The sequence below is a fragment of the Malaclemys terrapin genome, chromosome 4, assembly GCF_027887155.1.
Source record: "Malaclemys terrapin pileata isolate rMalTer1 chromosome 4, rMalTer1.hap1, whole genome shotgun sequence".
NCBI classification, from domain to species: Eukaryota; Metazoa; Chordata; order Testudines; family Emydidae; genus Malaclemys; species Malaclemys terrapin.
The window spans coordinates 119,518,497-119,533,780 of record NC_071508.1 but is presented as its reverse complement, the minus strand read 5'-3'; the positions used below and the strand labels follow the sequence as shown (position 1 = coordinate 119,533,780).

The window sequence follows — 15,284 nt, the reverse complement described above, 5'->3', positions numbered from 1 at the left end:
AACTGAAATGTTTTGATCAGCTTGAAATGAATTTTATTTGTTGCGTTTCATTTTGATTGTCATTTTTAGATGTTGTTTGTCCCTTTGTTTTTATTGGCCAAATTTCAAAACAGAACACTATGTTGAAACAAAAGGCAAAATGAAATGTTTCAAAATGGTAACAATGAAGCATTTTGACTTCTTTATTTTTGTCATAACTACTTGTCAAAGTCAACCCAAATTCATGACTTGTTTTGGAACCCTGAAAAATGCATGTTTGGGGGGTAAAAATACCATTTGCCAAAAAAATGTCACCCACCTCCACTGGGTATGTGTTTAAGTGAAACATTTTTGACCTAGTCATTCCCCTACATCAGACTACTTGCTGGCTGTCTATGGAAAGTTGGCTGTTCATAGTGTGCTCGTTTTCTTCTTTCTTTCCAGTTGCCTTCAATGTTATGATATATAGCTTAGCAACTGAGCAGGAGCATGTGTGGGCTAGAGTTTACTTCATTGTCCTTCTCCAGTGCCTAAAACCCCCCAGCTCCAATAGAAAGCGGCTGGAGACCCAGAATTCAGTCACTGAGGATTTTCAGCAAGGATTGCACAGGGTCAACCTCCCCACAATCAAATCCAAAAGAACAAAAGGAATTAACTTAATTCTTAAATTCCAACTTTATAAAATCTTATGCTAAAGAAACATAAATAATAATTTTACAATGCAACATGGCTACTTTATAAGCCATGTACATTATTTATGTGTAACTGTGAAGATAAAGAAAACAAATTAAATCTAAACAGGTCAGTCTGTACAGAAACACACTGAGAAAAATCTTAGTTCCCAAAAGCTTAGGTTTAGTTCACCTGAATCTCAGTTAGCGTCTTTATTCACCAAATCTCTACAGTCTGATGAGTCAAAAGCAACATCTTCCCTTCATTTGCTTGTAGAGATTTTCAGCTGGAATCCATGCAGACTCTTCCTCCTCCTCTGCTGAAATCACTGTTAGCTAGTCAGCTAACCAATTAACCAACCACTCCGTTAAGTATATAGCTTAAAAAAAAGACCTGTTACAAAAACAAAACAAAACTGAGAATAGCAAAATAAATGACTTTCCCCATTATCACATTTAAATAAAAGAAAAGTTGGTGAATCATACTAGTTGAGACAATTTAACTAAAACAGATTAGCTAAAATCAAACAACAGTCAAAGTATACAATTAAAATAAAAGAAATTAGTTTTCCCTTCCAATTTCCCCTTTCTATAATTAACACTGCTAGGGCTTCCCAGTTGGAGGGTTAACAATATCACTAACCTGCTGAAAAATGCTTCAGAGTTAGGGGAAATCAACCTGCTTTCTGCTCCTGGGTTCAGATTCTCCCAGCCCACACAAGACACATGGTTAGGGCCCTACCAAATTCAAGGTCATTTTGCTCAATTTAATGGCCGGGGTTTTAAAAATTAGTCAGTTTCATGATTTCAGATGTTTACATCTGAAATTTCAGGATGTTGTAACTATGGGTGTCCCGACCCAAAAGGCGGTCAGAGTATGGGGGTTGCAAGACTATTGTAGGGTGGTCGTGGGATTGCTACCCTTTCTTCTGCCCTGCTGCTGGTAGGGGCACTGCCTTCAGAGCTGGGTAGTCACAGAGGAAGGCTGCTGGCCGGGTGCCTAGCCAGCTCTAAAACCAGCACCACCACCAGCAGAAGTGCAGAAGTGACCATTGCAGGGTATGGAGGGCGGTTACGATATGTTCGGTTTTCCAGCAGTCTCCTGCCGGAGTGGGAGCCGTGGAGCTTCCTGCAGGCGGGGGAGATCCTGGAGGTGGGCCTGACCCACCCTGGGAACGCCACTGCAGGGGAAGAGGAGTCTCGCCACTCCCCATCCCCAGCCAGGGCTAGTAGCTGGAGCCCTGAACAGGATAGAAGCCCCCGGCTGTGTGCCAGATTTCACAAGGGAGATCAGATTTCACGGTCCCGGATGCATTTTTTTTTCACAGCCGTGAATTTGGTAGGGGCCACACATGGGCTTTTGTAAAGCAGCTGCCCTGACTGTTTGCCTTCAGGGAGTCAGAGTCCAGTAACAGGGAACCTACTGAGCATACTCAAAACTATCCCACCCAATTCCAGAAACTTCAGAGCGTGGAGAGCTAAGTGTGCATCTGCCTAGGAACAGGACCCCAGATACAACTTATTCCTACCCACCCCCTTGCAGATCTCTTAAAGAGATATTTCCCTACTGGGCACATGGCACATGCCCACTAGTTGTATGGTGATGATCAGTGCTCTTTCTGCTGAGGCTAAGTGCAGAAAACACCCCGAAATCTGGATCTTACATACAAAAGAACTTCTTGCATTTAAAAACTGGGATGGATCTAATGGTGAGGAAAAGGGCCCCTCTTATAATATTTTGGAGAATTCTTCTTCTGATGCTTGCCATAATTAAATATTGCAAAGGTGTGTAAAAAATGGAAAATAATGGGGGGGGGGGGGGGGGAGTTAACCCAAACAATTTCTCAAACTCAAACCAAAGCTTTTCAAATAGTGGGAAGATGCCTGTTTTATCAAACATGGTTTGCTCTGGCCTTGTATATTGTTGAGTTTTAAAATTTCACAGTGGCAAAATATTGGGTTTTATTTGTGTGGGGGGGGGGCAGAGAGAAAGAGTTTTAAGGATTTGATTCTTCTCTTGCTTACAGCAGCGTACATCAGTACTAATTTCACTGGAGTCAGTGAAGTTATATCACTGCAACACTAGCGTAAGTGAGAGGAGAATGAAACCCTATAAATCCAGAGGAAACTCACCAAGTAGATAACATTTAGGTGGGTCAAAACTGAGATTTTAAACGTGATGATATCCCTTTAAAACAACTGAAACTTCAATAGACATGGAAAGTTCAATAAATAAAAGTAAACCCTCTGTCAAAACAGCCATCACCACTGGATGATATCTAAATGCCAAGAAATCAGCTCCCTGGCAAGAAAAGGGGAAGGCTTACCAGTCACTTCTACATGAGTGACACCGGCTCCCTGGAGTGATCAATGCAGACTGTACTAGTCATTGATCTTTGCAATTTACACTCAGCTAGTCTGCTGTGTTTCTGTGTCTGACTGACAGTTGTTCATATGAGACTTGGGTTTTACAGGACTGATGGTTCTTCTCACATTGTCTAGTTTGCAAACAAGATTGTAACCTCCCTCTTGATTTAGATTTTTATTGCTAGACAGGGCCAAAAGGTCAATAGTTTTTTATTGTCAGTGGGACTTGAAACTGCTGCCTTCCCTATTGGCTTCTGATGTTCCCCTACTTATGTTCCAAAATCTCTCTCTTTCGGAGTTAACTAGAAAGTCTAATAATTTCCCATTTTAAAAGGAAAGTGTTGAGATATTTTGAACATTGAAAAACCTTCAAACCAGCTTCCAGGTTTTATGCTTGCGATTTTGTGGGCACAATTAAATATGGGCATAATTTTGTGGGTGCTCATATTTGCAGGTGCAGCATACTTAAATATATCTATTTACATTTTAAAAACAACACACAATTGCGAAGGCACCCAGACCTTGTTAAACTCACAATCCAGGTCAGAATAACCACCCTTAAGTATGGCATAATAAAATATTTACTAATCCATAAATCAAAGCAAGAGATTATACCCCATTCCACTCATCTCAGAAGCCCGTTGCCTCAAACCCCTAAAGCAGTGGTTCTCAAACTTTTTTTTCCCTGAGGATGACTTGAAAATTGCTGAGGGTCTCGGCAGATCACTTGATCTTTCCAAATGTTGTTTGTACCATTAGCTAACTATTGTAAAGTGCATTGGATAAAAGTGCTATATAAAAAAAATACTTAATAATAATTAATGGGTTTTTTTGTTCTACAAATAAAAGCACACAACTCATATTTTAATATCACTAGTATTACCTTTCTAATGCAATAGATGTGTCCTCTCTCCCCCTCCGCGGCAGCCCCCGAGCTGGGAAGGGGGGGGTGTCTTTCCCTCTCTCCTCCACTGCAGCAGCCCCCAAGTTGGGGCTGGGAAAGAGGGGGTCTGTCCCCCGCCGCGGCAGCCCCCGAGCTGAGGCTGGGAAAGAGGGGGGGGTCTTTCCCTCTCTCCGCCACTTCAGCAGCCCCCAAGTTGGGGCTGTGAAAGAGGGGGGGGTCTGTCCCCCGCCACAACAGCCACAAAGTTGAGGCTGGGAAGGACGGCTGTCTCTTCCTGGCAGCCGCTACCCTGGCGCCGGGGAAAGTCGCCTCTTTCTCTGGCCGCCGCAGCCCTACACATCCCAAATTGCCCCCACCCCTCTTCTCACCCCACTGCCCTCTCCCACCTATCCCCATCCCCCCCAAGGCCACCACGTCACCTTACGTATGCGTCTTCTCCAGGGTCCAGGCACCTAATTAGTGGAGCCACGGACCACAGTTTGAGAACCTCTGCCCTAAAGCTTTATCAATGAATAACCCTTTCAATTTGCCCTGAAATGTGCAATGTGCGCTGGAGATAAATACAGATAAATTAATGATTTAACTATCTGATTTGTGAGCACACTCAGAAAGTGAGATGTAGAGATAATGTCATTTGTATGCATCTTCATTTGCTGCTGCAAAATGGGAGTCTCTCAAAATCAGCCCCTTTACATTCCTTTGGTTAAATTACATGACTAATAAATAAATGATGCATTTAATAGGATACATCCTGCTGATAAAACTAAGGTATTAGGAATTAATTGAATATATATTAGGATTTTGTATGATTGCCTATCACTGCTGACTCTAAGGGTTTTTCTGCACTTGAAATGCTACATTGGCACAGCTGCAGCGCTGTAGAGCTTCAGTGAAGACACTGTCTATGCCAATGGGAGGGGTTCTCCCATCGGAGTAGATAATCCATCTCCCTGAGAGACGGTAGCTAGGTCGATATAGCGCTGTCTATGCCACTGATGAGGTTGGCGTAACAGTGTCGCTCGGGCGTGAATTTTCATACCCCTGAGCAACACAGTTGGGTTGACCTATCTTTTTACTGTATCCAGGCCTGAGAGCTTTCACTATAATTGTAAACATAGGACTAGATTCACAAAGGAACATTGACATGATGATGCTGAGCATTAGTCCACCTAGAAAAACTCAGGGATTCACAAAGCCTGAGTGAGGCATTCAAGCTTCCTATACAATGAATGGAGGGAGCGAGGCATCTCAGAATGGGATTCACAAAAGCCAGCAGGCTAGGTTGCTCCCCACCTAAACTAGCTGATGGGAGATGCTGAGGAGAGGGGGTGTGTCTTAAATCGGCCCCTCTCATGGAGTTTGGCACCTAAATCTGGGTTGCAGGGGGTCCCCTCCTTCTGCATGGGAGTCTCAGCTGCAAACCCTGTCTTGGAGTTAGGCGTTCCATCTCCTCCCACCCCCAGCTTCTTGCAAAACTGGCACAAATGCCTATCTGCCCTTGATTCTTGCATCGCACTGGGGCATAGGCATCCAGATGCACCGAGGGGAGCAGTAGGGTGTATGTGCAAAGGCAGAAACATAGGCACCTAGGGAACTTTTACTGCAAAAACTTAGGTGCTGAGTGAGTTTAGGGGTTTACAGTGTTCGGCAGCCACTAAGTGGGGGGTTTGTGCATCCCAATGGGGCCTGGTTCTGGGATTTAAGTGCCTAAGTATCTCTGAACCTCTCCTTAGCACCTTATAATGCATAACAGAATTAGTGGTCAAGATTTTTTTTTAAATACCTAAAGCTAGGATCCTAATCTATATTTAGGATCCTAAATAAGTGGACTGATTTTCAAAAGTGCTACCCCCCCCCCCCCCAATTTGTACTGAAACCAGTCCTGAGCAATTTTGAAAATCAAGCCACTTATTTATGTGCCTATCCCATTGTGCTAGGCACTGTACACCAATACAACAAAAATAGCAGCCCATGCCCGCAAAGAACTTGCAACCTAAATTTATGATGAGACAACAAGATCATTCCCACAAATAGAAAGGCGGTGTATAAGGTAACTGAAACAGTCATTATTAGTATAATACTTAACAGGCACAATGTGTGGGTTCAGCTGATAGTGGGGCAGGGAGGAGTTGTGATAAGGAAACAGATTTCATTTACACCCGTCAGTTTACTTAGTATTAGCAGTAAGCAAAAATACCTACATATACATACACCCCCACACACCCTAGGGTATATACACACAATATGGGCTTGGTTTACACACTATGTATTTATGTTTATTTGTGTGTTTGTGTATGTGTGTATATGTCAGGTATGTTTGAAATTAGAAAAACTGCCTTAATGTGTTTACCTGCAGAATTTTTCCTTCTGGAAAGATTCTGATGTGAAGTAGTTAGTGAAATGCAACATGTATCATCAGATTCTGCAGCACAACATTTTATGGTTTATGATCTGTGCAGCAAATATCTATACAATATAGGCACATTAAAATGCCACCTGCTGACTGAAGGCTTTACATTTCCATACAGTGTTACTATAAACCAAATCACACAATTTAAATTTATGAAGCCAAATTCTGCACTGACTTATGCTCCATGTAACCACATTGAAGCTAATATGTCCAATTCGTCCCTGGTACAGTTTGCCTTTGCCTGAAGCCTATGTAGTTGCATCAGGGATATATTTGACCCAGTGAGATTGCAGAGGGTGTAGGTTAACATATGATAGGGCACATATGATTATTGAAAACATATGTCTACTTGGCAAATTAAGTATCACTTAAAAAAAAATCAGGGCCTGATCCTGTAGCCTTTGCTCCAAGAAGAATGGTTAAGGATTTCTAAGGAGACTGCTCCCATGAGTACGAGCAGCAGGATCAGGCCCTTGATTATATGCATTTTTTCTACAGTACACTTGAAATAAAGAAGAGTGGATTAGTGTTGCCTCGCATACTCTGAAAAATTTCTACTTGCCAAAAGGTATGGCTACACTGCAATTAGCCATTTGTGGCTGGCCTGAGCCAGCTGACTTGGGATAAGGGGCTGTTTAATTGCTGTGTAGATGTTCTGGCTTGTGGGGCAGCCTGAGCTCTGGGACCCTCCCACCTTGCAGGGTCTTAGAGCCTGATCCCGGAAGCCTATACGATAACTAAACAGCCCCACAGCCTGAGCCCAAGTCAACTGACACTGGCCAGTTGTGGGTTTTTAATTGCATTGTAGACATACTCAAAGGTGCTAAAGACTAAATCATGGTTCCATAGATTTCAGTGGGCCTAGGATGTGGTTCTTAGAGAGCTGAGCAGTCTAGGAAATGATTTGTAATAGACAGTAAAATATGAATGCCCATGTCCCAATGGCTCTGGATACCTTACCAAAAAGAAATTGAAAATGCAGTTGATAATAAGTAGGAGGCCTGATTTCCATTTTACTATTTACCTGCCACAATTTACGTTCCTGTCTATTAGCTTCTCTAGGGTTGGGTTTCCATTTTCAGGAGGATATCTGTTTGGCTTGAATAACCTCTTGTGCCCTTGCCATTTACTGTTTCTTGCATACCTGCTTGTGTTCAGGTGCACATACCTTCTGTGACTCTTCCACCCTATCTTAAAATAGCCTGTAATGTCCTCATTGCTGACTTTTTGACCAGCTTCCTCATTATTTGAAATCCCCCTTTTCCAAAGTTTAGGGTCTCCATCAGTTTTGCCCACCATAGCTCTCCCAAAGAAGTTGAACTTAATTTTACTGTGGTTGTGTTTACTTTAGTGGACCAACTACTGTTGCTTCTTGAACTTTGTGTTGCTTTGGACTAATTTAAAATAAAAATAGCCACTCCTCTTGTGTGCTCTAGAATGAGCTGCTCTCAGCATCAGCTGGTTACGTTGTCAAGATATTGCTTTTTTTCAATCTTCTCCCATTATGACATTGACCAGTTTATATCTGGGGGGGGGGGAGGGGTTAAAGTCACCCATTATTACTGTTTTAGTAGATTTAGTTGCCTCTTTGATCTCATTCAACACTGCACACTCATTCTCTTTTGTATATCAATAGGTTGCTAATGTAATTCTGCTAGTGCACTTATTTTCTCATGATTTGGGATTTGTATTCATCCAGATTCTAATCCATGGTCCTCTCCACTGAGGAGTTTCATCTCTTTAGGCTCTATGGAACGTATTAGGTATAATGCTATCTCTTCAACCTGTGACATCCTGCTCCAGTAAATGGTCGGGCACTCTGTACTCAGTGGAGAACCTCACTTCCGGTTGTTCTTGTTTGTTGCCAGAACAATAAAGTCACCACAGCACACAGACCTAAGGGGAGCTGATTTAAATGCAGCTATCTCCTTCACTGCTGGACCAAGTAAGCAAATAATAATTAAAAAACAATTCACTTAGCAACACAAGGTGGTAAGCTGCTGCCTTTGCTGCCGGGGTAGCTTGAGCAAGCTAGCAAGAGAGGGGGTATAGGTAAATAAAAATAAAACAGAAGGAGAAGTATTGAGGAGACAGCTGTTACGCTTGCCATTCTGGAGCTGCTGAAGAAAGAGCAGTGAAGGGGAAGCAGCCTTCTTGGCCTCGTGCACTCCAGGAACAGTCTGCCTGTAGCTTGCACTGACAGTGTACAGCCATAGAGGGAGCCCAAGTACAGGAGGGATCAAAGGAGGAATTTTACAGTCATCGGTGTAAGCATCCAACCAGCAGAGAGACATCAAGTACAGACACTGCAGGTTTTTTTTTTTTTTAATCAATCTGCAGAGAAAAGCTGAAAGCCCAGGTAGAAAAGAAAAAAGGTTTTGTGGAGAAGAGAACATGTCCAGGAGGTAAAGTTCAGCAAGAGATAAGTGAAATAGCAACTTTTGCAGGCTATGTTGGTTAACTATATGAAAACTGCAAATTATGGGTGGCGTACCGTGAACCTTTTGAGCAATTTGTATCCTGCAATTCCATTCCAGATGGATGAGTTTCAATCTGGCTGACAGTGATGTGTCTGAAGACATACAGACTGCTGCATGACCTATTGTCTCCAGCTCTGCTCAGAAATGCCACGTATGCCATAATTACAGTAGCACTGCAGGAACATTTCTCTCTTACCCCATCCATGATGGCAGAACCAGTTTGGTTTAGGGAAGTGGAAAGTCAGCAGCATGGGTTGTGGCTGCTCTGAGGAAGTTGTCAGAGCATTCAGTTCAGACAAACATTAAATGATTACTTGTGTGACCAATTTGTCTCTGGATTATGCAATGACCAGATCCGAAAAAAGTTATTGACTATATCAGCAATTACATTCAAGAAGTCTGTTAAGGTAGCTAGTGCCATGGAAACCTCACAGAAGGATTTTCTGGAGCTTAGTTTGAACCAAGAAATAAATTTCCTGAATTGGTGAGACAGAGGACTACAGGAACATAAGGAATTTTCTGTGTGGCTGTTGTACACAAATTGTGCATGTTCAGAAGCATTGCCAAGTCATTTTCAGGAAGTGCCAGAAGAAAGGACACATTGCTATGACTGGTCACATAGTTCAGTGACCAGCAACACAGAGAAACCATCCATCCAAGAAGACACCTATGAAGGATGGAAGCTGGAAATGTATAATGTGGAAAAAGACAAGAGGTCTAGTGACACTGACCTTGACCATGATTTTGAAGACTAATACTGGAGAAAAGTTAGTTCCAAAAGGGGATACTCAAGGTGAAAATTCAACTAGATGGACAATCTGGTGGCTTTATCTTTGTATGGGATTGAAGGACAGGACCCACCATTATTTGGCAGAATGTGGTTTGAGAACTCAAGGTGAATTGGACCAAGATCAAAGCAATCATGAAAGCACCTCAAAACCTTCAAGAAATACTGGACAGACACTCCAAAGTTTTGGAAAAAACTTGGACAGATGAGCAACGTGTCGGTGAAGCTCACTGTTAAGTATGATAGTCAGCCAAAATACTGCAAGCCCAGAGTTGTGCCTTATGGTCTGAAGCCTCTAATGGAAACTGATGTGAACCGCTTAGTGAACACTGGAGTCTTGTCACCAATTTCATGCAGTGAATGTGCTGCGACCATCATACCAATGATCAAGGAGGATAGCTCCAACCAAATTTGTGAAGATTTCAAAGTGATGCTGAATCCAGGTTTATGTATAGACCGGTATCCAGTACCTCGTATTGAAGATTTGTTTACTACTCTTATCGGGGAACAGTGTATCAGTAAATTGGATTTGCTCAGTGCGTTACATTAATAGCATAACTCAAAATGATGTAACTTAGATCTACTTACTGCGTGGTCCACAATACGCAATGTCGATGGGAGACGCTTTCCCGTCGACTCCCCCTACTCTTCTCGATCCAGTGGAGTACAGGAGTCGATGGGAGAGTGATCTGCGGTCGATTTAGCGGGTCTTCACTAGACCCACTAAATTGACTGCTGATGCATCAGTCGCTGCTTGTCAATTCCCTGGTAAGTGTAGACAGGCCCTAAGTCTCTCTAATGTTCATTTTTAGGACTGCTTAACTACGACAGTAAATAGCTGCCTTATCTGGCAACAGTATTAGCACTTTTGCATGAACTGTTACAAGTAGTTTTTTTTTTAAAAAGGAAATTGACTAAAGAATGTGCGTGTGCATTTAAGGAGGGAAAGAAACTGACATGAGTCCAAGTTCTTACGCACTTTAATGCATTGCTACCATTGCATTTGGTTTGATGCGTCACCATATGGAGTGGGGCAGCTCTTTCCCACATTTTTCATGATGGCAGGGAGAAATCAATTGCCCTCACTTTATGAACACTCAGCACCCCTGAGAAAAACTATGCATAAGTAGAGTGAGACACTCTCGGGATTATAATTGGAATTCAGAAATTCCATATCTTATGTATCTGTAAGCACTAAAGAGTCCACCATGTTACAGTAATGCCACAGTAGGAAAATCCTCTTTTAGTATAACAACTTTCCTCATTTCAGGCTCTGGCCCTAGATGAAACCACCCAGATGGTCCTTATCGGTTTTGGAATGTGTATGAGACATCCCAGTAATTTTATGCCAGGGCACAGATTTGTCTCATTTACCGGTAAAAGCAGCCCTTTGGTGTGTTTTTATTTGCTCCTGTTTCTGTGGGCTGGCAGCAAGTGCAGTCTGAATGTGGTGACGCTTATTTAGTAGGGTGCAGGGGACAACTAGTGTGGTGAGTTGAAACAAAGTGTGGAAGGAGCATTAAGCTTGTGTTCTCAGGGGTGGTTTGAATTATCACTATTGCATATTGTGTCAAAACATTAGTTTCACAGAGGGCTCAGATTGGAAAGAAAAACAATATGCGCTAATGGTTTTGACACATCCCAGGGCTATCAGGGACTGGAAGGTAGAGCAGGCATCTTGATCCAACTACAGTGGCTGAAAAATGTCCTATATCACTCTCCAACAACCTTCCTGGGCCAATATACAGAGTGGTCTTGATGGGCTTTGGAAGGAGCTGTGAACAGTCCTTCTCTGCCAGAGCAGTAAGGTAAGTTGCCATCATAACTTAGCACCCCCGAGAGTGGCATGAAAGGGAGAAAAAAAAAGGGGGGGGGGACTTTTAAGGATCTGAGTGAGGTATGAAGGGTCCCCAGATAGTTGTGTGAGAAATGATCTATACCTGGAAACAATCATGAAGGAAACTAATTGCTTGTTCAGGCTCTTATTATCAGTTTTTATATCAGATGTCACCAGGGCCAGCTCCAGGCACCAGCCCACCAAGCACGTGGTTGGGGTGGCACCTTGGGGTGGGGCGGTGCTCGGGTTTTTATTTAATATATTTATTTATTGGTTCGTAGGGGGCAGTGCTGGAGGGTTTTTTTGTTTCTGCGGCACGGCGCTCGGAGAGGTGGGGCTTTGGGCGGCGCGGCACTCGGATGGGGGGGCGGGCGCAGCGCTCAGATGGGGGGGTGGGGGCTTGGCGCGGCACGGCGCTTGGAGGGGGCGGGGGCTTGGTGCGGCACTCAGATGGGGGGCAGGGCTTTGGGCAGTGCGGTGCTGAGGGGGCGGGCGCTTTCGCGGCGGGGCTTCGGGCACGTGGTGCTGGGGGGGGCGGGGATTTCGGCTGCGCGGCGCTAGCGGGGGGGGTACGGTAGCACGGCACTCGCGGGGGCGGGGGGTACGGCGGGGCAGCGCTCTTCTTTTTTGCCTGGGGTGGCAAAAAAGTTAGAGCCGGCTCTGGATGTCACAGTCAAGGGTTTGCTCCAGTAACTGCTACAGCCATGCTGCCTTCAGCTGTGAGTCTATTAATCTTTGCAGGCTAAGAAAGGTTTGACCTGTTCCATTCTTGTATAGGAGATTTCTGTGGTTATTCCATATATGGCACTGCTCTCTTCGTCAGTAGTGACCCATTGTTCCAACATGGAGTTAGGGAGCCATTGCGGTGTTAGAAATGCCATCTTATGGATAAAATGAACTGATCTCTTACACTCATTAAAGATCTATTTGCCAAAATACAGACTGGTAAAATGCCGTGTCCAGGTCAACTTTTAATTTGAAAACTTCTATTTCCCCTCCCTCTATTTTCAGGTGGAGGTGATATTTGTCATTTCCTTTCTAAGGCCTTGTCTACACTACGAGAGTAGTTCGATTTTACTTAAATCGAATTTTTGGAATCGATATTGCAAAGTCGAACGTGTGTGTCCACACTAAGGACAGTAATTCGACTTTGTGAGTCCACACTAACGGGGAAAGCGTCGACATTGGAAGCTGTGCACTGTGGGCAGCTATCCCACAGTTCCCGGAGTCCCCGCTGCCCATTGGAATTCTGGGTGGAGCCGCAAATGCCTTCTGGGTAAAAAAAATGTGTCCAGGGTGCTTTTGGGTAACTGTCGTCATCCGTCCATCACTCCCGCCCTCCCTCCCTGAAAGCGCCGGCGGGAAATCAGTTCGCGCACTTTTCTAGTCAGTGACAGCGCGGACGCCACAGCACTGCGAGCATGGAGCACACTGCGACCATCGCTGCAGTTGTGGCCGCTCTCAACGCCTCGCAGCTTATCATACACCTTTCCCTGAGGCAGATGCAGATAAGTCAGGCGAGGAGGCTACGTCACCGCGGTGATGGCCTGAAGTCTGAGAGTAGCACAGACCTCTCAGAAAGCAGGGGACCCAGCGCCGAGGACATCACGGTCACAATGGGTCATGTTGATGCCGTGGAACGGCGATTCTGGGCACGGGAAACAAGCACTGAGTGGTGGGACCGCATAGTGCTGCAGGTCTGGGATGAATCCCAGTGGCTGCGAAACTTTCGCATGCGGAAGGGAACTTTCCTGGAACTTTGTGAGTTGCTGTCCCCTGCCCTGAAGCGCAATGACACCCAGATGCGAGTAGCCCTGACTGTCCAGAAGCGAGTGGCCATAGCCCTCTGGAAGCTTGCAACGCCAGACAGCTACCGGTCAGTCGCGAACCAGTTTGGGGTGGGCAAATCTACTGTGGGGGTTGTTGTGATGCAAGTAGCCAAGGCAATCGTTGATGTACTGCTGCCAAAGGTAGTGACCCTGGGAAACGTGGAGGCGATCATAGATGGCTTCGCAGCGATGGGATTCCCAAACTGCGGTGGGGCCATAGATGGAACTCACATCCCTATCCTGGCACCGGACCACCAGGCCAGCCAGTACATTAACAGAAAGGGCTACTTTTCCATGGTGCTGCAAGCACTGGTGGATCACAGGGGACGTTTTACAAACATCTACGTTGGATGGCCGGGCAAGGTTCATGACGCTCGTGTTTTCAGGAACTCTGGTCTGTTTAGACGGCTGCAGCAAGGTATTTACTTCCCGGACCACAAAATAACTGTTGGGGATGTGGAGATGCCTATAGTCATCCTCGGGGACCCAGCCTACCCGCTAATGCCCTGGCTCATGAAGCCCTATACTGGCGCCCTGGACAGTGAAAAAGAACTCTTCAACTACCGGCTGAGCAAGTGCAGAATGGTGGTGGAGTGTGCTTTTGGCCGTCTCAAGGGGAGATGGAGAAGCTTGCTGACTCGCTGTGATCTCAGCGAAACCAATATCCCCATTGTTATAGCAGCTTGCTGTGTGCTCCACAATCTCTGTGAGAGCAAGGGGGAGACCTTTATGGCGGGGTGGGAGGTTGAGGAAAATAGCCTGGCTTCTGATTACGCACAGCCAGACAGCCGGGCGATTAGAAGAGACCAGCGGGACGCGCTGTGCATCCGGGAGGCTTTGAAAGCTAAGTTCCTGAGTGAGCAGGGTAACCTGTGACTGTAAAGTTTGTGTACAGAGAAGCCGAACCTGCCCCCGTTTCTTTACCCAGTTAATGTTGACTATCCTCTCCAGTTACATACCCCCTTCTACCCCCTTCCAACACACGTTTCGAAATAAAATCAGTTCTACTTTGTTAATGAACACCGTTTTCTTTACTACTGTTTTTGCGGGAATTTTTTAAAACTGGGACGCGGATTGTGGTGCGGAGCGGGTGTAGTGTAGTGACGCAAAGAAAGCTTCTAAACTCAAGGATTGACAGGCTCCGCTGTGGTGGGCTGGTTCTTTCAACGGAGCCTGTCACCCCTCCTGATCGGGACTGTGTGTATGGGGGGGCTATGTGACTTTGTGGCAGGGGGAGGACGGTTACAGATCTCCTGCTGTGTGGCTCTGTGATCCTGCATAAGGACCGCCGCTTAAGATCTGTAACTGCCCTCCCCCGCCACAAAGTCACAGAGCAACCCACCCCCCACTACAGAACATGAAAACCACCTCCCAGACTGACCAGGGCAACTAGTCACTGCACTGTGTATGTGCCCTGCTGCTGTACCTGCCCCCGCCTATGTACCCTGCCAAAGGTGACTGTCCTGTCCAATTACCATCCCCCTTTCCCCCCCTCCTCCAAAAGAACATGATGGAAACATTAGTTAACAGAAACATATTTTTTATTATCAACTACACATGGAACTGGGAGGTGAAACTTGGACGGGGGCTTGTGTCAGGCGGGAAGGAAAGAACTTGTCAAATTTTGGGGAATGAGAGCCTTCTGCTACTAGAGCTCTCTGCAGGGGTGGAGTGAGAGTTGGCGTGGACTCTGCCGCCTCTCCTTCTGTGCACTTTGGGTGAGGGGGGTATGGGACTTGGTGGCGGGGGAGGGCGGTTAGAGATGGACTGCAGTGGGGCTCTGTCCTCCTGCAGAACATCCACAAGGCGCCGGAGCGTGTCCGTTTGCTCCCTCAGTAGTCCAAGCAGGGTTTGAGTCGCCTGCTGGTCTTCCTGCCGCCACCTCTCCTCCCGATCCATGTTTGCTTGCTGCATTTGGGACAAGTTCTCCCGCCACTGGGTCTGCTGTGCTGCCTGGGCTCGGGAGCAGGCCATAAGCTCTGAGAACATGTCCTCCCGTGTCCTCTTCTTCCTATGCCTA

The 15,284-nt window shown here is 45.5% G+C and overlaps 1 long non-coding RNA gene across 1 annotated transcript in view; it reads right to left on the bottom strand.

Moving 5' to 3' along the window:
* Positions 1-641: 641 nt before the first annotated feature.
* LOC128837501 (uncharacterized) overlaps positions 642-15,284 on the bottom strand; it is a 187,396-nt gene continuing 172,753 nt past the window's right edge. The window contains exon 3 of the long non-coding RNA XR_008444952.1: positions 642-1,044. This is a non-coding gene — a long non-coding RNA (uncharacterized LOC128837501). The remainder of the gene's footprint in view (positions 1,045-15,284) is intronic.